The 23,919-nt window shown below is 50.7% G+C and overlaps 1 protein-coding gene across 1 annotated transcript in view; it reads left to right on the forward strand.

Annotated features, from left to right (window-relative positions):
* Positions 1-23,919, forward strand: part of frem3 (Fras1 related extracellular matrix 3) — a 305,423-nt gene that overhangs the window by 257,222 nt on the left and 24,282 nt on the right. The window lies entirely within an intron of this gene.

Here is a 23,919-nt window from a genome sequence, read left to right on the forward strand (position 1 = left end):
ACCTTCTCCACCTGTGTTGCCCCTTTCAGTGACCTGTACACCTAGATCTCTCTGACTTTCAATACTCTTGAGGGTTCTACAATTCACTGTATATTCCCTACCTGCATTAGACCTTCCAAAATGCATTACCTCACATTTGTCCGGATTAAACTCCATCTGCCATCTCTCCGCCCAAGTCGCCAAACGATCTAAATCCTGCTGTATCCTCTGACAGTCCTCATCGCTTTCTGCAATTCCACCAACCTTTGTGTCGTCTGCAAACTTACTAATCAGACCAGTTACATTTTCCTCCAAATCATTTATATATACTCCGAACAGCAACAGTCCCAGCACTGATCCCTGCGGAACACCACTGGTCACAGCCCTCCAATTAGAAAAGCACCCTTCCATTGCTACTCTCTGCCTTCTATGACCTAGCCAGTTCTGTATCCACCTTGCCAGCTCACCCCTAATCCTGTGTGACTTCACCTTTTGTACCAGCCTACCATGAGGGACCTTGTCAAAGGCCTTACTGAAGTCAGAGACAACATCCACTGCCCTACCTGCATCAATCATCTTTGTGATCTCTTCGAAAAACTCTATCAGTTAGTGAGACACGACCTCCCCTTCACAAAACCATGCTGCCTCTCACTAATACGTCCATTTGCTTCCAAATGAGAGTAGATCCTGTCTCGAAGAATTCTCTCCAGTAATTTCCCTACCCCTGACATAAGGCTCACCGGCCTGTAGTTCCCTGGATTATCCTTGCTACCCTTCTTAAACAGAGGAACAACATTGGCTATTCTCCAGTCCTCCGGGACATCACCTGAAGACAGTGAGGATCCAAAGATTTCTGTCAAGGCCTCAGCAATTTCTCTCTAGCCTCCTTCAGTATTCTGGGGTAGATCCCATCAGGCCCTGGGGACTTATCTACCTTAATATTTTTCAAGACGCCCAACACCTCGTCTTTTTGGATCTCAATGTGACCCAGGCTATCTACACACCCTTCTCCAGACTCAACATCCACCAATTCCTTCTCTTTGGTGAATACTGATGCAAAGTATTCATTTAGTACCTCGCCCATTTCCTCTGGCCACACACATAGATTCCCTTGCCTATCCTTCAGTGGGCCAACCCTTTCCCTGGCTACCCTCTTGCTTTTTATGTACGTGTAAAAAGTCTTGGGATTTTCCATAACCCTATTTGCCAATGACTTTTCGTGACCCCTTCTAGCCCTCGTGACTCCTTGCTTAAGTTCCTTCCTACTTTCCTTATATTCCTCACAGGCTTCGTCTGTTCCCAGCCTTTTACCCCTGACAAATGCCTTTATTTCCTTTTTGATGAGGCCTACAATATCTCTCGTTATCCAAGGTTCCCGAAATTTGGCGTATTTATCCTTCTTCCGCACAGGAACATGCCGATCCTGAATTCCTTTCAACTGACACTTGAAAGCCTCCCACATGTCAGATGTTGATTTACCCTCAAATATCCGCCCCCAATCTCGGTTCTTCAGTTCCCGCCTCACATTGTTATAATTAGCCTTCCCCCAATTTAGCACATTCACCCTAGGACCACTCTTATCCTTGTCCACTAGCACTTTAAAACTTACTGAATTGTGGTCACTGTTCCCGAAATTCTCCCCTACTGAAACTTCTACCACCTGGTCGGGCTCATTCCCCAATACCAGGTCCAGTACAGCCCCTTCCCTAGTTGGACTGTCTACATATTGTTTTAAGAAGCCCTCCTGGATGCTCCTTACAAACTCTGCCCTGTCTAAGCCCCTGGCACTAAGTGAGTCCCAGTCAATATTGGGGAAGATGAAGTCTCCCATCACAACAACCCTGTTGTTTTTACTCTTTTCCAAAATCTGTCTACCTATCTGCTCCTCTATCTCCCGCTGGCTGTTGGGAGGCCTTAGTAAACCCCCAACATTGTGACTGCACTCTTCTTATTCCTGATCTCTACCCATGTAGCCTCACTGCCCTCTGAGGTGTCCTCCTGCAGTACAGCTGTGATATTCTCCCTAACCAGTAGAGCAACTCCGCCACCCCTTTTACATCCCTCTCTATCCCGCCTGAAACATCTAAATCCTGGAACGTTTAGCTGCCAATCCTGTCCTTCCCTCAACCAGGTCTCTGTAATGGCAACAACATCATAGTTCCAAGTACTAATCCAAGCTCTAAGTTCCTCTGCCTTACCCGTAATACTTCTTGCATTAAAACATATGCACTTCAGGCCACCAGACCCGCTGTGTTCAGCAACTTCTCCCTGTCTGCTCTGCCTCAGAGCCATACTGGCCCTATTCCCTAGTTCTTCCTTAATGCTTTCAACTTCTGACCTATTGCTCCGGTGCCCACCCCCCTGCCATACTAGTTTAAACCCTCCCGTGTGACACTAGCAAACCTCGCGGTTGCCCCTCAGGGTGCCCCTCAGCTGTCTCTGCTCTAAAGAAAACAACCTTAGTCTATCCAGCCTCACTTAGTAGCTCAAATGCTCCATCCCAGGCAACATGCTGGTGGATCTCCTCTACATTGTCTCCAGTTCAATCACATCCTCCCTTTAGCGAGGTGACCAGAACTGCACACAATACTCCAGGTGTGGCCTAACCTGCTCTTCAAATCTATACCACGACTAATAAAGGCAAGTGTTCCGTATGCCTTCTTAACTATTCTGTTAACCTGTCCTGCTGCCTTCAGCGATCTGTAGCTAAGCACCCCAATATTCCGCTGAGCTTCCTAATGTCCTCCCATTCATTGAACACTCCCTTGTCTTGTTACTCCTTCCAAAGTGCAGCATCTCACAATTTCTAGTGTTTAATTCCATCTACCACAGATCTGACCAGCCTGTCTATTTCTTCCTTCAACCTAAGACCGTCTTCCTCATGATTAACCACTCTGCCCATCTTCGTGTATTCTGCAAAATTCCTTATCATTCCCCCCCACATTCTCATCTAAATTGTTTATATATATCACAAACAATACGGCAGCACGGTAGCATTGTGGGGGCAGCACGGTAGCATTGTGGATAGCACAATTGCTTCACAGCTCCAGGGTCCCAGGTTCGATTCCGGCTTGGGTCACTGTCTGTGCAGAGTCTGCACGTCCTCCTCCGGGTGCTCCGGTTTCCTCCCACAGTCCAAAGATGTGCAGGTTAGGTGGATTGGCCATGATAAATTGCCCTTAGTGTCCAAAATTGCCCTTTGTGTTGGGTGGGGTTACTGGGTTGTGGGGATAGCGTGGAGGTGTTGACCTTGGGTGGGGTGCTCTTTCCAGGAGCCGGTGCAGATTCGATGGGCCGGGTGGCCTCCTTCTGCACTGTAAATTCTATGAAATAAGGGACCTAGCACTGATCACTGTGGTATGCCACTGGACACCGGCCTCCAGTTATACAAATGGCTTTCTACTATTACCCTCTGTCTCTTACCACTGAACCAATTTTGGTTCAGTTACCCTGGAACCCATGTGCTTTTCCCTTCTTTATAAGTCTCCCATGTGCGACCTTGTCAAAGGCTTTGCTGAAATCCATGTAAACTACATCAACCGCACTACTCCTACCTACACACCTGGTCATTTCCTCAAAAACGTCAATCAGATTTGTTAGGCACCACCTCCCTCTGACAAAGCCATGCTGACTATTCCTGATCAAACCTTGCCTCTCTGAGTGGAGATAGATTCTCTCCTTCAGAATGTTCTCCAATAGTTTCCCTAATATTGACGTGAAACTCACTGGTCTGTAATTCTGTGGTCCCACTTTTTGAAAAGTGGGATCACAGTTGCTGTCCTTCAATCCTCTGGCACCTCCTCTGTGGCCAGAGAGGAATTAAAAAATTGGGTCAGAACCCCTGTAATTTCCTCCCTTGCCTCCCACGGCAGCCTGGGATACAACTCATCCGAACCTGGGGATTTGTCCACTTTTAAGCCCGCCAAAACCTCCAATACCTCCTCACTCCCTGTGTCAAAGCGTTCAACAACGTCACAGTCCCTCTTCCCGAATTCTGTACCGACACCCTCCTTCTCCCAAGTGAAGACAGATGTGAAGTTCTCATTTAACACCCGACCAATATTCTCCAGCTCCACACACAGATTGCCCCCTCGGTCCATAGTGAGCCCTATCCTTTCCCTAGTTAGCCTCTTCCCCTTAATATACCTTTAGTAAGGACACAGGGGGCGAAATTCTCCCCCAACGGCGGGATGTCCGCCGACTGGCGCCAAAGACGGCGCCAATCAGACGGGCATCGCGCCGGCCCAAAGGTGCGGAATGCTCCGCATCTTTGGCGGCCTAGCCCCAACATTGAGGGGCTAGGCCGACGCCGGAGGGATTTCCGCCCCGCCAGCTGGCGGAAATGGCGTTTGTTGCCCCGCCAGCTGGTGCGGAAATGCGGCGCATGCGCGGGAGCGTCAGCGGCCGCTGTCAGTTTCCCGCGCATGCGCAGTGGGGAGAGTCTCTTCCGCCTCCGCCATGGTGGAGGCCGTAGTGGAGGCGGAAGGGAAAGAGTGCCCCCACGGCACAGGCCCGCCCGCGGATCGGTGGGCCCCGATCGCGGGCCAGGCCACCGTGGGAGCACCCCCCGGGGTCAGATCGCCCCGTGCCCCCCCCCCCAGGACCCCGGAGCCCGCCCACGCCGCCTGGTCCCGCCGGTAAATACCAGGTTTGATTTACGTCGGCGGGACAGGCAATTCCTGGGCGGGACTTCGGCCCATCTGGGCCGGAGAATCCAGCGGGGGGTCCCGCCAACCGGCGTGGCCCGATTCCCGCCCCCGCCCAATCTCCGGTACCGGAGACTTCGGCGGGGGCGGGATTCACGGCAGCCAACGGCCATTCACCGACCCGGCGGGGGGTCGGAGAATGACGCCCAGGGTGTCCACACCGAGTGAAGTAAAGAACTGGGTTTATTTATAAAGGATATATACAATGCCTGATAGATCCCTCCCGAGTTACTCTCTGTCTCTTTGAGGACAGTGTCCTACTGGCCAACCTTTTATACAATGATTAATAGAGATGCCCCACCCCTAATGGGGGAGCATGTACTGCGCAAGGACCATGGGGAAGTCCATCAATTCTGAGATGTTCTTTGTGTTGCTTATTTCAGGCTGGTTGGTGCAGTGTTCACAAAGACTACAAAATAGCTTGAACTTAAACAAAACTATAAATGTATTAACACTACTAACTTGGATTCAACGCGTACTCCTTAAGAATACACAGTTAATTAATAACATCGAAACTACACTCATCTACAGCTAATCTCACTACTGGTTTAAACTTTGATCTGCACTCACACTATCTGCTTTTCTGATCTTCACTAGCTAACTCCTGCATACACTCCTCCCCTAAGGCTTAGCATCAATACTTATATAGTTGTAACTGTAACTTCCTCTAGTGGCTACTCTCGACACTGCATTAACCTTTGCAATGCTGATCGTTATTATAATACCACAAATCCCACCCTGTAGGTCCCATGTGGGATATTACAATACCGATAGAATGTCTTGGGGTCCTCCTTAATCTTACCTGCCAGTGCTTTTTTATGGCCGCCTTTGCTCTCCTAATTGCTTTCTTATGTTCCCCCCGCACTTTCTATACTGCACTAAGGCTCTGCTGATTTGCTCCCTTTGTATCACTCAAAAACCTCTCTTTTCTTTCTTATCCAGTCCTGAATATTCCGAAACATTCAGGGTTCTCTGGGTTTGATGTTCCTCTAGTTCACCCTCAAGGGAACATGTTGGACCTGTACTCTCTCCATTTCCTTCTTGAATGCCCCACGGCTCTGCTGTAGATTTTCCCACAAGAAGTTGTTTTCAGTCTACTTTGGTCAGATCCTGCCTTATTATAATAAAATTTGCCTTCCCCAAATCCAAAACCGTTTTTGCCAGATCATTTTTTTCCTTTTCCATAACAAACTTAGATCGTACTGTGTTATCATCACCATCACTAAAATGTTCCCTCACAGCCACCTCGAACATCTGTCCGTGTTTGTTCCCCAGGATTAGATCCAGCACTGCACCGTCCCTTGTTGGACATTTTATATATTGACATAAAATGCTTTCCTGGAAACATTTTATAAAATTTGCTTCCTCTAAACACGTTGCACTATGATTATCCTAATTAATATTCTGGAATTTGATGTTCCCTAAAATAATTACCCTATTATTGTTATCCCATGCTTCTCCAGTCCCAGCGGCCGTGAATCATGTGGGCGTGGATCACTTGTGGTCACTAACAGCACGCCATGGCGTGGTGGACCTCACGGTGGGCCAAGGCAGGGCCACAATGGTGGAGACCATCTGAGGGCCACCCCACCCCTGCAACAATGTACTACTGCCTGCCCACGCCTCCTCTACCAGATTAACACCACCTGCCTCCCCACAGGGACCCCTGTAATAGAGGGGACCCGACAGAGACCCCTGTAATAGGAAAATCCCCACAAGGACCCCTGTGGTAGGGAGATCCCCCACAGAGACCCCTGTAATAGGAAGATCCCCACAGAGACCCCTGTAATATGAAGATCCCGACAGAGACCCCTGTAATAGGAAGATCCCCACAGAGACCCCTGTAATAGGAAGATCCCCACAAGGACCCCTGTGATAGGGAGACCCCCCCACAAGAACCCCCTGACCAAAGAAACAACCCCCACTGCCCCACAGGGATGCCTGTAATAGGGAGATGCTTCTCACGGACTCCTGTAATAGGGGACCCCCCACAAGGGCTGGAGGATGACATTCCAGTCGGCACCTGGTGGCGGCCACGGCTTTTGGCTGATGCACGATTCGTCGCCCAATCGTGGTTCCCGATTGTGGCGTTGGCTGCTGGAGAATCCCACCCCCTGCTTTTTAATCTGCTGCCTAGCTCCCTGAATTTTTGATGCAAGACCTCATCCTTCATTCTGAATTGTTAGTACCAATGTGTACCATGACCTCTGATTTATTGCCCTCCCCCTTTAGGATGTCCCAGGGAGGCAACACACGATCCTGGAGTCAAGTCTGTCGCTGCAAAAAGGCCTGTCTGTTCCTCTGACTAATGAATCCACTATCACTAATACTCCTCCTTTCTTCTTCCTCCCCCCTGTATAGTCAGGCCGCTTGTGCTGCCATAAGCTGGGCTCTGACTGCACTGCCTTGAGGAACCAGCTTCCAAAATGGAAAACCGGGGCGGAATTCAACAATGACTTTCTAAGTGTCATTTTGGGGAAGGGGGTTTGGCGGGGTTTCCCCCTCTCCAGGCTTTTTGGGTGAAATCCACAATAGTATTCATCCACACTTCATTTTTTGGACCTTGCGGAGTTTCTCCTGAAAATTGTCAGCACTGGGAAGCTGAACTTGCTGGCAGGACTGGCTGCTCAGAGGTCGGGCACCATTTTGAAAGGGTGCCATGATCTCTAAGTGAGCTTGAGGGTTTCCTCCACCTCTCACCCAGGGACAATGTCACCCCGCACACATGGGCATTAGCCCCCTCTGAAGTGAGAATACCTCTTTTCAGGCCTCCCCATCCCATTTCAGGTCCCCCCACTTAATTCCCACCCACCCTTCATAATCCCATCATCTCCCCTTTCATGGGCATGGCCCCCTCAGGCCCTGACTCTTGACAGTGCCACCTGGGCACACTGGTAGTGCCAGGATGGCAGTGTCAAGGTTCATAGGTGTCATCAGGAGTGCCAAAATGTCGCCATGCCCTGTCCCCAACCATCTAGGGGTCTCCAAAGGCCTGGGAGGCCCCCAGGTGCCATTACACATGGTTCACGTTTGGTCCCAGACTCCAGGGGCGGGATTCTCCCATTCGGCGGCAGAGTGTCCACGCCATCGGAGTGTTTCACGACGGCATGAACGGGCCGCTGGGAGTACCGATTCTGGCCCCTACAGGGGCCAGCATAGTGCTGGAGCGATTCACGCCGCTCCAGCCTCCCATCCCAGCGCGAACTGTGCGCCGCACCAATCCGCACATGCGGGGTGGCCTCCCTCAAGGGCTCGACGCAACATGGCGCGGGGGTTCAGGGGCCGGCAGGTAGGAAAATAGGCCTGGGGAGCGCCCGCCAATCGGTGGGCCGTGTGCCTGGCCCCATCAGAGGCCACCCCCGGGGTCGGAGCCCTACCCCCCCCCCCAAACCACAGGCCGCCCCCCGACCCTGCGCGCGGAGTTCTCGCCGGCTACAATCAGGTGTGGACGGCGCTGACGGGACTCTGCCATATTAGAGTGGCCACTCGGCCCATCCGGGCCGGAGAATCGGTGGGCCAGTCGCGTAGAGCGGGCCACGGCCGGCCTCTGCGCCAAAAGCGCCGGCGCCGCAGCGGAGAATCGTATGCCGGCGTCGGGGTGGTGTGGCGCGGTTGTGGGGATTCTCCCGCCCAGCACGGGGCTGGGAGAATCCGGCCCCAGGTGAATGCAACGCATACATATTTAATTGAGCCTAGTTGAAACTCGTGTCACGAATCTCATCAGAGGCCTCTCGTGAGATTAAATGGCGTCGTCCTGACACCAAATCGTGGCACAACAGGAACGAGGCGGCCTGTTTGCAGTATCTTTGCGTGGTCCCCATGATGCCCTGTCAGCAGGGTGGTGCCAGGATGTGAGGGCAGGGCACCTCTCTGGCCGGTGTCGCTCTACGCAACCACGGGCCACGGTGGGCGGCCAGGGGGTGTGCAGCATGAAGGCCGCCTTGCTGCCCGTGGCAATGGCAGCCTGTGCCTGGACACCCTGGTTCCAGGGGTGGTCCCGACTCCATGACCCATCCCTTGGTCACCCCTCGCTACTCCCCTGGTCCTGGCATAGCCCACCCCCAACCAGCAGCAGCACTGGCTGCCCAAGATTTGGGAACATGTGCTACCTCCCCCCTCTCCCTCAGAAGCCACGGCGCCGGCTTTCCGGTTTTATATACCAAAGCGAATTTCACTGTCGGTAATTCCCCCTGGCGGAGGCGGAGCGTTGGAGGATGCCCGGAGAATACCAGGGTAGGCCCTTTAATGATATGCCAACGGTGTTTACTGTACCATTTGCATGCCATGCTGACATGTGGCGTAGGACATATTCACGCCGCTGTCGAGAGGTCAGGAGCGACAAGGTCATTAAACCGTGCCCCTTCTGCGCTACCTGCCTGTTTGACTTGGACTACCTGCTGGTCACCCTTCTTTCATCCGTTCTTTGAGCTGCGGTGTGACCACCTCTCTCAATGCATGAATGTGAGTGGGCGCGATTTAACGGGAAAGTTCTAAACGTCATATCGGGCGCAACATCGGCCATATTTGACGGCACTTTGTGCCATAAAGGATCCCCCACAAGCTCCGTGGCGGAACACTTGCCACCTCCATTGACCCCTGCCTCCACCTCAAAGCTTCAAGTGTGTGGCTCACAATGCATTCTCTGTCGCCGCAGGAGAAATTGGGCCATAACAGGCCGGAAAGGCCCAGATGGGTGTCGGAGTTCCGAACATCAGAGTCCTCACCCCTGATCAGAAATGGGCCCGGGTTGGCCGAGGAGAGTGCGGTCACTGACAGCGAGGTTGTACAATTTAGCGTGGCCAATCCATCACAACTTCACATCTTTGGGTTGTGGGGGCGAAACCCATGCAAACACGGGGAGAATATGCAAATGCCACATGGACAGTGACCCATAGCTGGGATCAAACCTGGGACCTCACCGCCGTGAGGCAGCAATGCTAACCCACTGTGCCACCGTGCTGTCCCTGCTGGCCGTTCCTGACAATGTTGCCTACGACGCTGATGACCTCTGCCACTTGCGCCCTGCCATGGCCAACAGTGGCGGCTTGCAGCCTTCTTCGCACCCCGGGGTACACCTCTCCTCCACGGACTCTAGCAGGGTCTCCAGTTTGGGGTCCGTGAAAAGGGACTGCTTGCTGCCATTTTGTTGACTGGGATGAGTGTGCATGGGGAGTGAAGTGTGTCTGTGCGGCTGCAGCTTCTCAGCTTCCTGAGTGCCTCGAACCCGGCACCATTTCTTATTGGAATCGATCATGTTCCAAGTGGTGTTGGTGCGAACTCCTTAACGGTTGGTGAATTGGTCCAGGTGCGGCACCAGTTTTGCTGTCGGAGCAGTCCACTAATCCTGCCTGGGCGTTAACACTAAGCCTCAGGAAGGGAGAATCCGACTTTCATGTTTTAGATTTTAATGGCATCAAAGAGTATGGGGAGAATGCAAGAATATGGCATTGAGATTGAGGATCAACCTTGATCATATTGAATGGCCAAGTGACCTATTCCTGTTCTTAGTTTCTATGTTTTAATGTTATAATGCAAATCTTAATTTTGACTCTTGCAACCCTGCAAATGGTGTAATTAGTGGAAGCTCACAGTGACCATTAATTAGATCTGGGGACGCCACCACCCACCTCAGAGTTTGGAATCACTGAAATTCGTGAGAATTTCAACTTTTTCATCTTTCACATTACTGTCAGAAATTCTGGAAAACCTTACTCCTTGTTCAATCAGGTTTTAATAGTGATGTTCTACGAACATATGAACAAGAAGCAGGAATGGGCATTCAACCCCTCGAGCCTGTTCCGCCATTTAATAAGATCATGGCTGATTTGAAAGTAACCTCAAATCTGCATCCTGCCTACCTCTGATAATTTGTCACTCCCCTTGCTACCAAGAATCAATTTACCTCTGCCTTAAAGATCTTCTAAGACTCTGTATCCACTGCCTTTTCAGGAAGAGAGTTCCAAAGACTCACGATTCTCTGAGACAGAAAGCTTCATTTTATCGACATTTTAAATGACCGACTCATTTTTAAACAGTAACCCCATTTTCTAGATTCTACCGCAAGAGGAGATATCCTTCCCTCATCCACCCTGTCAAGACTCCTCAGAATCTTCTATGTTTTAATCAAATCACCTCTTGCTTTTGCTGATAGGAATGATAGTAAAAGTTTCTTTAAATACATTAAAAACAAACGGGAGGCAAAAGTAGACATTGGGCCGCTCCAAAATGACGCTGGTAATCTAGTGATGGGAGACAAGGAAATAGCTGAGGAACTAAATAAGTACTTTGTGTCAGTCTTCACAGTAGAAGATATGAGTAATATCCCAACAATTCAAGAGAGTCAGGGGGCAGAGTTGAATATGTTAGCCATCACAAAGGAGAAAGTGCTAGAGAAACTAAGAGGTCTAAAAATTGATAAATCTCCGAGCCCAGATGGGCTACATCCTAGAGTTCTAAAGGAGATAGCTGAAGAAATAGTGGAGGCGTTAGTTATGATCTTTCAAAAGTCACTGGAGTCAGGGAAAGTCCCAGAGGATTGGAAAATCACTGTTGTAACCGCCCTGTTCAAGAAGGGAACAAGAAAAAAGATGGAAAATTATAGGCCAATTAGCCTAACCTCGGTTGTTGACAAGATTCTGGAATCCATCGGTAAGGATGAAATTTCTAAATTCTTGGAAGTGCAGGGTCGGATTAGGACAAGTCAGCATGGATTTAGTAAGGGGAGGTCGTGCCTGACAAACCTGTTAGAGTTCTTTGAAGAGATAACAAATAGGTTAGACCAAGGAGAGCCAATGGATGTTATCTATTTTGACTTCCAAAAGGCCTTTGATAAGGTGCCTCACGGGAGACTGCTGAGTAAAATAAGGGCCCATGGTATTCGAGGCAAGGTACTAACATGGATTGACGGTTGGCTGTCAGGCAGAAGGCAGAGAGTTTGGATAAAAGGTTCTTTTTCGGAATGGCAACCGGTGACGAGTGGTGTCCCGCAGGGTTCAGTGTTAGGCCCACAGCTGTTCTCTTTATATATTAACAATCTAGATGACGGGACTGGGGGCATTCTGGCTAAGTTTGCCAATGATACAAAGATAGGTGGAGAGACAGGTAGTATTGAGGAGGTGGGGAGGCTGCAGAAAGATTTAGACAGTTTAGGAGAGTAGTCCAAGAAATGGCTGATGAAATTCAACGTGGACAAGTCTGAGGTCTTGCACTTTGGAAAAATGAATAGAGGCATGGACTATTTTCTAAACGGTGACAAAATTCATAATGCTGAAGTGCAAAGGGGCTTGGGAGTCCTAGTCTAGGACTCTCTAAAGGTAAACTTGCAGGTTGAGTCCGTAATTAAGAAAGCAAATGCAATGTTCTCATTTATCTCAAGAGGCTTGGAATATAAAAGCAGGGATGTACTTCTGAAGCTTTATAAAGCACTAGTTAGGCCCCATTTAGAATACTGTGAGCAATTTTGGGCCTCACACCTCAGGAAGGACATACTGGCACTGGAGCGGGTCCAGCGGAGATTCACACTGATGACCCCAGGAATGGTAGGCCTAACATACGATGAACATCTGAGGATCCTGGGATTATATTCATTGGAGTTTAGAAGGTTGAGGGGAGATCTAATAGAAACTTACAAGATAATGAATGGCTTAGATAGGGTGGACGTAGGGAAGTTGTTTCCATTAGCAGGGGAGACTAGGACCTGGGGACACAGCCTTAGAATAAAAGGGAGCCACTTTAGAACAGAGATGAGGAGAAATTTCTTCAGCCAGAGAGTGGTGGGTCTGTGGAATTCATTGCCTCAGAGGGTGGTGGAGGCCGGGACGTTGAGTGTCTTTAAGACAGAAGTTGATAAATTCTTGATTTCTCGAGGAATTAAGGGCTATGGAGAGAGAGCGGGTAAATGGAGTTGAAATCAGCCATGATTAAATGGTGGAATGGACTTGATGGGCCGAATGGCCTTACTTCCGCTCCTATGACTTATGGTCTTAAACTCCAGCGGATACAAGCCTAGTTTGTTCAACCATTCCTCATAAGACACCTTACCCATTCTAGGTATTAGTCTGGTAAAACTCTACTTTTGTATTTAATTCCCCTCGCAATAAACAAGAACAATTTATTAGCTTTCCTAATTTCTTGCTGTACCTGCATTCTAGCGGGATGGAGTGGCGGAACCACTCCGGCGTCGGGCCGCCCCAAAGGTGCGGATTTCTCCGCACCTTTAGGGGCCAAGCCTTCACCTTGAGGGGCTAGGCCTGCGCCGGAGTGGTTGGCGCGCTGTCTGCCGGCGGGAATGGCCTTTGGCGCCACGCCAGCCGGGGCCGAAGGGACGGCTGCTGACGTCATCCCCGCACATGCGCAGGGGGGGGGTGTCACTTTTGCATCGGCCATTGCGGAAGCTGTGGCCGAGGCGTAAGATTGTCAGTCGGGCACTCACTCGCGTTTATTGGAAGTTACATAGAGTCATAGACAGGGTCCTGTTCTCTGCACACAGAAAGAACACATAAACATATTACACTTGTTTTAGCTACACAAAATAAGTGACAGCCATTTACTGGTTAAATTCTCAGGGCAGTTCCTGAACCAATCAGAGTCAAGCTGCCTGGTTTAAATTTTAAGCAATGCTTGGTAGTTATCTGTCAGTCACCATTAACTGGTACATTCTCCATGGCAATGTCTCTACCAATCAGAGTCCACTTGCCAACCAATCAGCACCCTCGTCTCATACAATGTTGAGGCAAAATTCAACTGTAGTGTACTTCACGCTCCCGGAAGACCAGACGAGCAGTCTTCTTGGAGTTATGAACAAGGCCTTTATTGAAGCTATAGCTGGGTTATTGACGGTTCAAATGGCATGCCAGAGAGCACTGATTCAAGAATTGTACAGACAGGTATATGTCAGATTGAGTTACAGGAAATTAGCATATACTAATCATTTGTTACTCGTTATCTATGTCCAATCATGACTATCAATTAGGTTTGCATCATGCATAGTATATTGTCATGGGAATGTCTCTTTAAGAAATGTTTTTGACTTATCACATGGCTTCGGTGATGTCATTGTGTGGGGGGAGCTGGGCTGTGGCTCTGGGAGTTGGTTTTACTTTTGCTTTGGTTTGGAGCTGGTTTGTGGCTGGGAGTTTTACTTTCACTTTGAGTTTGAACTGGTTTTGTTCTGAACAGGTTGAAAGAAGGTTTTTTTCTCTATCTGCGTTCTAAAAGCTGTTTCCAGACTGCTTGACCATTTGAAAAGAAATAACTGTTTTCTGGAAGGAAGTCAAACCTGCTGTTTTGGGAAGGAAATCCGAAGTATCCAAAGATAGTAAGAGTGCCGTGTGCTGGGCCACACCTTTGAAAAGGGTTTTCTGGTTTATGGGATCTTGTTATTAAATTGGAACAGCTAAAGGGGGAAAGTAATTTTTAAAAAATATATATATTTATTAAAGTTTTCTAACCCCCCCCCCCCCCCCCGTAACAAAAAAAAAAGAGAAATCGCGCAGAGCAAGATATATACATGGCAAAATGATATATTTACACAGCTTTGTACACTGGCCCTCTCCCGTACGTGCCAGTTTCCCCAACCCTTCATGTTATCTCTTGCTCATCCACCCTCCCAGGCAGTCCCCCCTCCCCCCCTCCCAGGACGTCCCCTCCACCCCCCGCCCCCCCCCCCCCCCCCCAAGGTTGCTGCTGCTGACCGACCTTCCTCTAACGCTCCGCGAGATAGTCTAGGAACGGTTGCCACCGCCTGTAGAACCCCTGCGCAGACCCTCTCAAAGCGAACTTAGTCCTCTCCAACTTTATGAACCCAGCCATATCATTTATCCAGGCCTCCAGGCTGGGGGGCTTCGCCTCCTTCCACATTAGCAAGATCCTTCGCCGGGCTACTAGGGACGCAAAGGCCAGAATGCCGGCCTCTTTCGCCTCCTGCACTCCCGGTTCGTCCACTACTCCAAATATTGCTAGCTCCCAGCTTGGCTTGACCCGGACTTTCACCACCTGAGATATTGCTCCCGCCACTCCTCTCCAGAACCCCTCCAGTGCCGGGCATGACCAAAACATATGGACATGGTTCGCCGGGCTCCCTGAGCACCTTCCACGTCTGTCCTCTACCCCAAAGAACCTACTCAACCTCACCCCCGTCAAGTGCGCTCTGTGGACCACCTTAAATTGTATCAGGCTGAGCCTGGCACACGAGGAGGAGGAATTAACCCTACCTAGGGCATCAGCCCACAGACCTTCCTCGATCTCCTCCCCCAGCTCCTCCTCCCATTTACCCTTCACCTCTTCTACCAGCGCTTCCCCCTCTTCTTTCAACTCCTGGTGTATTTCCGACACCTTGCCCTCCCCGACCCATACATCTGAGATCACCCTATCTTGAACTTCGTGTGCCGGGAGCAACGGGAATTCCCTCACCTGTCGCCTCACAAAAGCCCTCACCTGCATATATCTAAAGGCATTTCCCGGGGGTAACTCGAACTTCTCCTCCAGTGCCCCTAGGCTCGCAAACGTCCCGTTGATGAACAGGTCCCCCATTCTTCCAATCCCCACCCAATGCCAGCTCTGGAACCCCCCGTCCATCTTCCCCGGGACAAACCGGTGGTTATCCCTGATCGGGGACCACACCGATGCTCCCATTGCACCCCGGTGCCGTCTCCACTGGCCCCAGATCCTTAGCGTTGCCGCCACCACCAGGCTCGTGGTATACTTTGTCGGCGAGAGCGGCAGCGGTGCCGTCACCAACGCCCCCAGGCTCGTTCCTTTACAGGACGCCGTTTCCATCCTCTTCCATGCCGCCCCCTCTCCCTCCATAACCCACTTGCGGATCATCGCCACATTTGCTGCCCAGTAGTAGCTCCCCAGGTTTGGCAGCGCCAACCCTCCTCGGTCCCTACTGCGTTCCAGGAACCCTCTCCTTACTCTCGGGGTCTTATTCGCCCACACAAACCCCATAATACTCCTGCCTACTCTCTTTAAAAAAGGCCTTAGTGATCACGATGGGAAGGCACTGAAACACAAACAGAAACCTCGGAAGGACCACCATTTTGACCGACTGCACTCTACCCGCCAGCGAGAGCGGTAACATGTCCCATCTTTTGAAATCCTCCTCCATTTGCTCCACCAACCTCGTCAGATTCAGTTTATGTAGGGTCCCCCAACTCCTGGCTATCTGGATCCCCAGATACCGAAAGCTCCCCTCCGCCCTCCTCAGCGGTAGGTCCCCTATCCCTCTTTCTTGGTCCCCCGCCTGTATTACAAAGAGCTCACTCTTCTCTACATTGAGCTTATAGCCCGAAAACTCCCCAAACTCCCTTAGAGTCTGCATGACCTCCACCATCCCCTCCATTGGATCCGCCACGTACAGCAACAGGTCATCCGCATATAGCGACACCCGATGCTCTTCTCCCCTCGGACCACCCCCCTCCATTTATTAGACTCCCTCAATGACATGGCCAATGGTTCGATCGCCAATGCGAACAACAGGGGGGACAGGGGGCACCCCTGCTTCGTCCCTCGGTACAGTCGAAAGTACTCCGACCTCCGCCGGTTCGTCACTACACTCGCCATCGGGGCTCTGTAAAGGAGCTTAACCCAATTGATAAACCCTACCCCAAACCCAAACCTACGCAGCACCTCCCAGAGGTACTCCCACTCTACTCGGTCAAAGGCCTTCTCCGCGTCCATAGCTGCCACTATCTCCGCCTCTCCCTCCTCCGATGGCATCATTATCACGTTTAAGAGCCGCTGCCCATTGGTGTTTAGTTGCCTGCCCTCTACAAATCCCGTCTGGTCCTCGTGGATTACCCCCGGGACACAGTCCTCGATCCTCGCGGCCAGCACCTTCGCCAGCAACTTTGCATCCACATTGAGGAGCGAGATCGGCCTGTACGATCGACATTGCAGTGGGTCCTTGTCCCGCTTTAGGATCAAAGAAATTGTTGCTTCCGACATTGTCGGGGGCAGGGTCCCCTCCTCTCTTGCCTCATTAAAGGTCCTCACCAGTAGCGGGGCCAGCAGGTCTGCGTACTTCCTGTAGAACTCCACCGGGAATCCGTCCGGTCCCGGGGCCTTCCCCGCCTGCATGCTCCCCAAACCCTTGCTCAGCTCCTCCAACCCAATTGGTGCCCCCAAACCAGCCACCTCTTGCTCCTCCACCCTCGGGAATCTCAGCTGATCTAGGAATCGTCTCATCCCCTCTTCCCCCGCTGGGGGCTGGGATCTGTACAGCTCTTCATAAAAGGCCTTGAATACCTTGTTTATTTTCGTCGCACTCCGAACCGTGGCTCCCCTTCCATCTTTGACTCCCCCTATTTCCCTCGCTGCCATCCTCTTACGGAGCTGGTGTGCCAGCATCCAACTAGCCTTTTCCCCATACTCGTAGGTTGCCCCCTGCGCTTTCCTCCACTGTGCCTCCGCCTTCCCTGTGGTCAACAGGTCAAACTCCATCTGGAGCTGTCGTCTTTCCCCAAGTAATCTTTCCTCCGGGGCCTCTGCGTATCTCCTGTCCACTCTCAAAATCTCCCCCACTAACCTCTCCCTTTCCATACCCTGTCTTCTCCCTATGAGCCCTAATGGAAATTAGCTCTCCCCTGATCACCGCCTTCAACGCCTCCCATAGCACCCCCACCCGCACCTCCCCGTTGTCGTTGGCCTCCAAGTACCTTTCGATACACCCCCTCACCTTCCCACACACCACCTCGTTCGCCAGCAGTCCCACATCCAGCCGCCACAACGGGCGTTGGTCCCTCTCCTCTCCCAGCTCCAGTTCCACCCAGTGCGGGGCATGGTCCGAAACGGCTATGGCCGAATACTCCGTCCCCTCCACCCTTGGGATGAGCGCCCTACCCAGAACAAAGAAATCTATCCGGGAGTAGGCTTTGTGCACGTGGGAGAAGAAAGAAAATTCCCTGGCCCGTGGCCTTGCAAACCGCCATGGGTCCACTCCCCCCATCTGATCCATAAACCCCCTAAGCACCTTGGCCGCCGCCGGCCTCTTTCCAGTCCTTGATTTGGAGCGGTCCAGTGCTGGATCCAACACTGTATTGAAGTCCCCTCCCATTATCAGGCCTCCTATCTCCAGGTCCGGAATGCGCCCCAACATGCGCTTCATGAATCCTGCATCATCCCAGTTCGGGGCGTATACGTTTACCAACACCACCCACGTCCCTTGCAGCCTACCGCTCACCATTACATATCGCCCTCCATTGTCCGCTACAATAGTCTTGGCCTCAAATGACACCCGCTTTCCCACCAATATTGCCACCCCTCTATTCTTCGCGTCCAGTCCCGAGTGGAATACCTGTCCTACCCATCCCTTTCTTAGCCTGACCTGGTCCGCCACCTTCAGGTGTGTCTCTTGGAGCATGGCCACGTCCGCCTTCAGTCCCTTGAAGTGCGCGAACACTCGAGCCCTCTTCACCAGCCCATTCAGGCCCTTCACATTCCACGTTATCAGCCGGATTGGAGGGGCTCTCACCCCCCCCCCCCCCTATGCCCCACCGACTAGCCATCTCCTTTTCTGGGCCAGTCCGGTGTCCACGCCTCCCTCACCCTCCAGTCCCCCAGAGGGGGGACCCCCGTCCCGACCACCTCTTCTGTGTCCCATTCCCTTTCGGCCAGTGCAGCAGCAACCCTTTTTCTCCTCCCCCCTTCCCCCCCTCCCCTCCCCCCCCGCTAGACCCCTGTCTAGCTTTTTTGCTCCCCCCATGTCACTCCCGTAAGTCAGCTGACGCCTGCTGACCCCGGCTTCCCCCGCCGTCCCAGTGGCCTCCCCGTGTGAGAGTCTCCCAATCCATATGCATTCCTTCGTTCCCCTTCCCGCCTTTCCAAAGCCCACTCCGCCCGCTCTGGCGCAGCGCCTGTCGCGGCCTTGTCTCTCTCCCCCAACCCATGTAACATTTCCTGCGCGTGATTGACCCCCTATATACGACAACCATCACACATCAAACCCCAAAACATCCCCCCCACCCTCACAAACCCGCAGTTAGAGTCCAACTTTTCGGCTTGTACAAAGGTCCACGCCTCTTCAGGCGTTTCGAAGTAATAGTGTTGGCCCTTGTATGTGACCCACAGTCGCGCTGGCTGCAGCATTCCAAATTTCACTTCTTTCCGGTACAACGCCGCTTTGGCCCGGTTGAAACCCGCTCTCCGCTTTGCAACCTCCGTGCTCCAGTCCGGGTATATTCGGATCTCTGCATTGTCCCACTTACTGCTCCGCTCCTTCTTGGCCCCATCTCAGGACCCACTCTCTGTCCGTGAACCGGTGGAACCTCACCACCATCGCCCTTGGCGGCTCATTTGCCTGGGGCTTCTTCGCCAGCACCCGATGTGCCCCGTCCAACTCCAGCGGCCTCGAAGGGGCCTTCGTGCCCAACATCGCCTCAAGCATCGTGCTCGCGTATGCCCCGGCATCAGCCCCCTCCACTCCCTCAGGGAGACCCAGGATTCGCAGATTCTTTCTCCTCGACCTGTTCTCCAGGTCTTCGAGTCTTCCCGCCCACCTCTTGTGTAGCGCCTCGTTCTGCTCCACTCTCACCGCCAGGCCCACGAGCTCGTCCTCGTTCTGACTGACTCTTTTCTGTACCTCCTGGATCTTAGCTTCGTGGGCCTTCTGGGTGATCCCGAGTCCTTCAATTGCCGAAAGCATAGGCGCCAACATCTCCTTGTGCATCTCCTCGCGCTGCTCCTCGAAGCAGCGCTTGATGAACTCCTGCAGCTCCCCTTTGTCCCTGGCCGCCGCCATTTTGTTTTCTTTCCCTCGCTTCTCCCGTTGCTCCAGTGCCGCTCCTTTGGCCGTTACACTTCTGGTCCGTTTCATAGAAGTTGGAGGGGGACCTCTCTCTTCCCTTCCCCACGGGCTACGTCAAAAGAAAGTTCAGTTGGGGCTCCTCTAATGAGCCCGAAAGTCCGTGGTAGCGGGAGCTGCCGAATCGTGCGGCTTAGCTCCGCATAGCCGCAACCAGAAGTCGAGAGGGAATCCTTTTGGCAGTGTTCGCTTCACCAGTCTGCCCCAAAAAGTCTATGGAAACTCCTGAAAAAGGTCTGAGAGTCAGTTCCAGATGGGAGCTGCCGAATGCGCGACCTACTCCTCCATGGCCGCCACCGGAAGACTCGTCCCTGCTTCTTCAATGGCCTTGGTAGATCTTTTCACAGTTGTTCCCTCTGCTGCTAGAATTCACCTTTGATAGAGTCAAGTCAGATTGCAGCTTTAAGCTTGCCCTTCCCCCGCCTGCATGCTGGAAGAGGCCTTTGACTATTGCTGCAGCTCAAGCCAAATCTTTTACTCTTTCTGCCGGGTCTGGTAGCCAAAAGACATAACATTCCTGGGGGACACTGTCAGGGGAATGCTGCAGTCTTCTTCCCACACCGGGAAATGTCAAACAAATGCCATGGGGGCCCTGTAAAAGAGCCCAAAAGTCCGTTCCAAGCGGGAGCTACCGAATATGCGACCTAGCTCTGCATAGCCGCACCCGGAAGTCAGGGGGGAAAGTTATTAAGGGTTATACATAGAGTACTGTAGCTGTGTGGGATATTTATGTTGGTAGTCGATACAAATGCTACGGTGTGTGATTATTAAAATGTTACCTAAATTCGTAGAATAAACTTTGTTTTTGATTTAAACTGCTTAAGGCCACTGTTGAATAACATCTGAAAGGCAGGTCCTTGTGCTCATCATAACCAAAATCAATAAACAGTTGTAGGTCAGGTGAACTCCATGATATACTTTGGAGTTTTCTAAACCCTGGCCCATAACGATATGAGAACAATTAACCAATTACAAAAGTGCATGCTTATTTAATTATAATATCCAATCAGTGCAAAGACATGTACATGCTGTCTCCGAAAATTTATCACCGGCTCCCCATTATCAAGAATGTGAATATTAATCAACTGCTTGGCTGACTCCTCTAACTTATAATCCTTTTCCCAAGGTAAAAATGCCCATGGCCGTAATGATTCTGGATGATTATGTCTTCCTGACACCAGTACAAATGGTAGAATATCTCACATTGCTTTTACAAGCCTTTAGAGCTAACACCTGTGGTGTTCCTGCCTGAAAACTGGACCCAGGCTGATTGTGTCTTTCTTACAATTGACAGCTTCAGCTACAAGCTGTATAATACAGATCGATACAGAAATGTTTAAACTCATCGGTGCTAAATGGATAACTATAATTTCAAATTAGCTCCGATATAATATTTTTCCCATTATCATTCGGTATTAAATTGTTGTTTCCCCTGACATTGGTATTCTCGAGGTTGTGCTGAGTGCAGGATGAAAAGCTTTGACGAGCTGCCATTTTCAGCAATACCCAAGTTTTGTACAGCAAACAACAATCTGCATAATTCCAATTGTGTTATTTCTTCCTTATAAACTACAAGTGATCTATCTGTCTTCCCTCTACAGACAGTATTATCCCATCCCTCATCTCTTCTGTTTAGATTTGACAGCTTCATTTAACTGTAGCCAGAACATTTATTTTTTTCCTTCATTGTCAGAATGCAAATGTAATTGGCAAAGTCAGCATTTGTTGCCCAGCCTTGAGAAGTGGCGATCCTTCCTCTTGCACAATTGCAATCCGTGAGGTATAAGTGTTGTTCGGGAGGGAGAAGCAGGATTAGGACCCAGTGACGATATTTGTGTTCAGAATACAGGTTTCTCTCCCGCAGTAACACTTTGTCCAGCTAAGTCAAGTAGGAAATATGACTTTGTGTGTGAACGGTGGTGCAGACAGGAGCACTCTTGTCACAAGGTTCCAGGTTCAAGTCCTGCTCCACGATTTGAATACAAAACTTTACACTGACACTTCAGTGCAGTGTCTGATGGAGTGCCATCTTTCTGATGAAACATTAAACTGAGGCCCAGTCTGCCTGCTTGGGTGGCTGTAAAAGATTCCCTGGCACTATTTTGAATCAGATCAGGGGAGTTATCCCTGGTGACCTGGCCAATATGTATTACCTCGATTACATCACAGGAAAAAGATTACCCGGTCAATGTCACATTGCTGTGGAGGAGTTTACAGAGCCCATATTGACTGCTTCACCTCTGACATTCCAACTGTGACTACGCTTCAAAAAGTATCTGCGATTCCTCTAAAGCACTACATCATGTCAACAGCTTCCAGTTCCCTGACACTAACTTCCTCCTCTTTACCATGGATGTCAATCCCTCTATAACTCCATTCCCCACCAGGATGGTCTGAGGCCTTTCCGCTTCTTCCTCGAACAGAGGTCTGAACAACTCCCATCCACCACCACTCCTCTGTCTGACTGAACTTGTCCTCTCACTGAACAATTTCTCTTTTAACTTTTCTCACTTCCTCCAAACCAAAGGCCTGGCTATGGGTACACGCATTGGCCCCAGTTTTGCCTCTCTCATTATGGTATATGTGGAACATTCCCTGTTCCAGTCCCACTCCAGCTCCATTCCACAACTCTTATTGGTACATCGATGACTGTTTGGTTGCCGCTTGGATCTGGAAAAATGTATTAATTTCGCTTCCAGTTACTACCCCTCTATCACCTTCACATGGACCGTCTCTGGCACTTCCCTTCCCTTCCTTGACCACTCTATCTCCAATTCTGGGGCTAGACTGTCCACTAATATCCATTACAAACCTACTGACTCCCCCGGCTAACTTGACTATAGCTCTTCACAACTCACATCCTGTAAGGTCTCCACCCCATTCTCCCAGTTCCTTTGCCTCCGTCGCATCTAGCCCAAAGAAGCCACTTTCCAAATGGTGCTGCTGACATGTCTTCATTCTTGCTTAATCGTGGTTTCCCACCCCATGTGGCCAACAGGGCACTCAACTGTGTCTGACCCGCTCTCACTCCTTCTCCTCCCTCCCAGAACCAGGAGAGGGTTCCTCTTGTCCGCACCTTTCACCTCACCAACCTCCACATTCAAAAAAATCATCCTCCGCCAGTTCCACCAACTCGAGCATGATGCCACCACCAAACACATCTTCCCCTCACTTCCCTGTCAGCATTCCACGGGGACTGTTCTCTCTGGTATATCCTGATCCACTCCTCCATCACTCCCAACACCGCACCCTCTTCCCATGACACCTTTCCATGCAATCGCAGAAGGTGTAACACCTGCCCCTTTATCTCCTCCTCGCTCACCACCCCAGGGCCTAAACATTCTTTCCAGGTGAAGCAGTGCTTCACGTGGACCTCCTTCAATCTGATCTATTGCATTTGCTGCTCCCAGTGCAGTCTACTATACAGTGCAGAGGCTAAATGCAGACAGGGTGACTGCTTTGCAGAACACCTCCGGTCTATCCACAAGCAGGACCCAGACCTTCCTGTCACTTGCCATTTCAACTCACCGTCCTGCTCTCATTCCACATGTCCATCCTTGGCCTGCTGCAATTTTCCAGTGAAGCCTCAGTGGCAATTGCCGCAACAGCACCTCATCTTCCAAATAGGCACATTACAGCCTTCCGGATTTAACATTGAGCTCAACAACTTCAGACTGTGAACTCTCTCTCCACCACCTTCACCCCATATTTATTTCTTTCAATTAATTTTAATTTCTTCCATCGATCCATTTTTCCCTTACCATTGTTTAGCCCTGATCACTCCCATTTACATTCCCTTTGTCTTTATGTCCACGACATCATTGTCAATCTCCACCTATCTCTGGCCCCCCCCATCTAGCCTCACTGTCACACACCCTCCAGCCCTCCCCGCCCCAATGGCAGTATAAATCCCTATTGCCAGTTCTCTCTAGCTTTGACGAAGGGTCATCCAGACTCGAAACGTTAGTTCCCTTTTTTCTCCACAGATGCTGTCGGACCTGCTGAGATTGTCCAGTATTTTCTATTATTGTTTCAAAAAGTACTTCATTGGCTGTAAAGTGCTTTGAGATGCTGGTAATCATGAAAAAATTTATATAAATCCAAATATTCCCTTTCCTCCTTGTGCTTCACTGTATTCAGAGCGAATGTTTAAGACAGAAACAGAGACATGCATTTGGAATTTTGGGTCTATCTCCATGTAGTGTAAATTGTATACATGGAAGAATCTAATTGATCAAATCAACCAACTGAAGCTACTGTCATCAAGTCATGATGACATTGTGAAGGCCATTCAGCCCATTGAGTCCATGGCAGCTCTGTAGAAAAATCCAGTCAGTCCCATTCCCGCACTGTGTTCCCATAACCATGCAAGTTAATTTCCCTCAAGCAGTTATCCAATTTCCTCATGAAATCATTCACCATCTCACCCCACCA

The sequence above is a fragment of the Scyliorhinus torazame genome, chromosome 3 (genome assembly GCF_047496885.1).
Source record: "Scyliorhinus torazame isolate Kashiwa2021f chromosome 3, sScyTor2.1, whole genome shotgun sequence".
Lineage (NCBI taxonomy): Eukaryota > Metazoa > Chordata > Chondrichthyes > Carcharhiniformes > Scyliorhinidae > Scyliorhinus > Scyliorhinus torazame.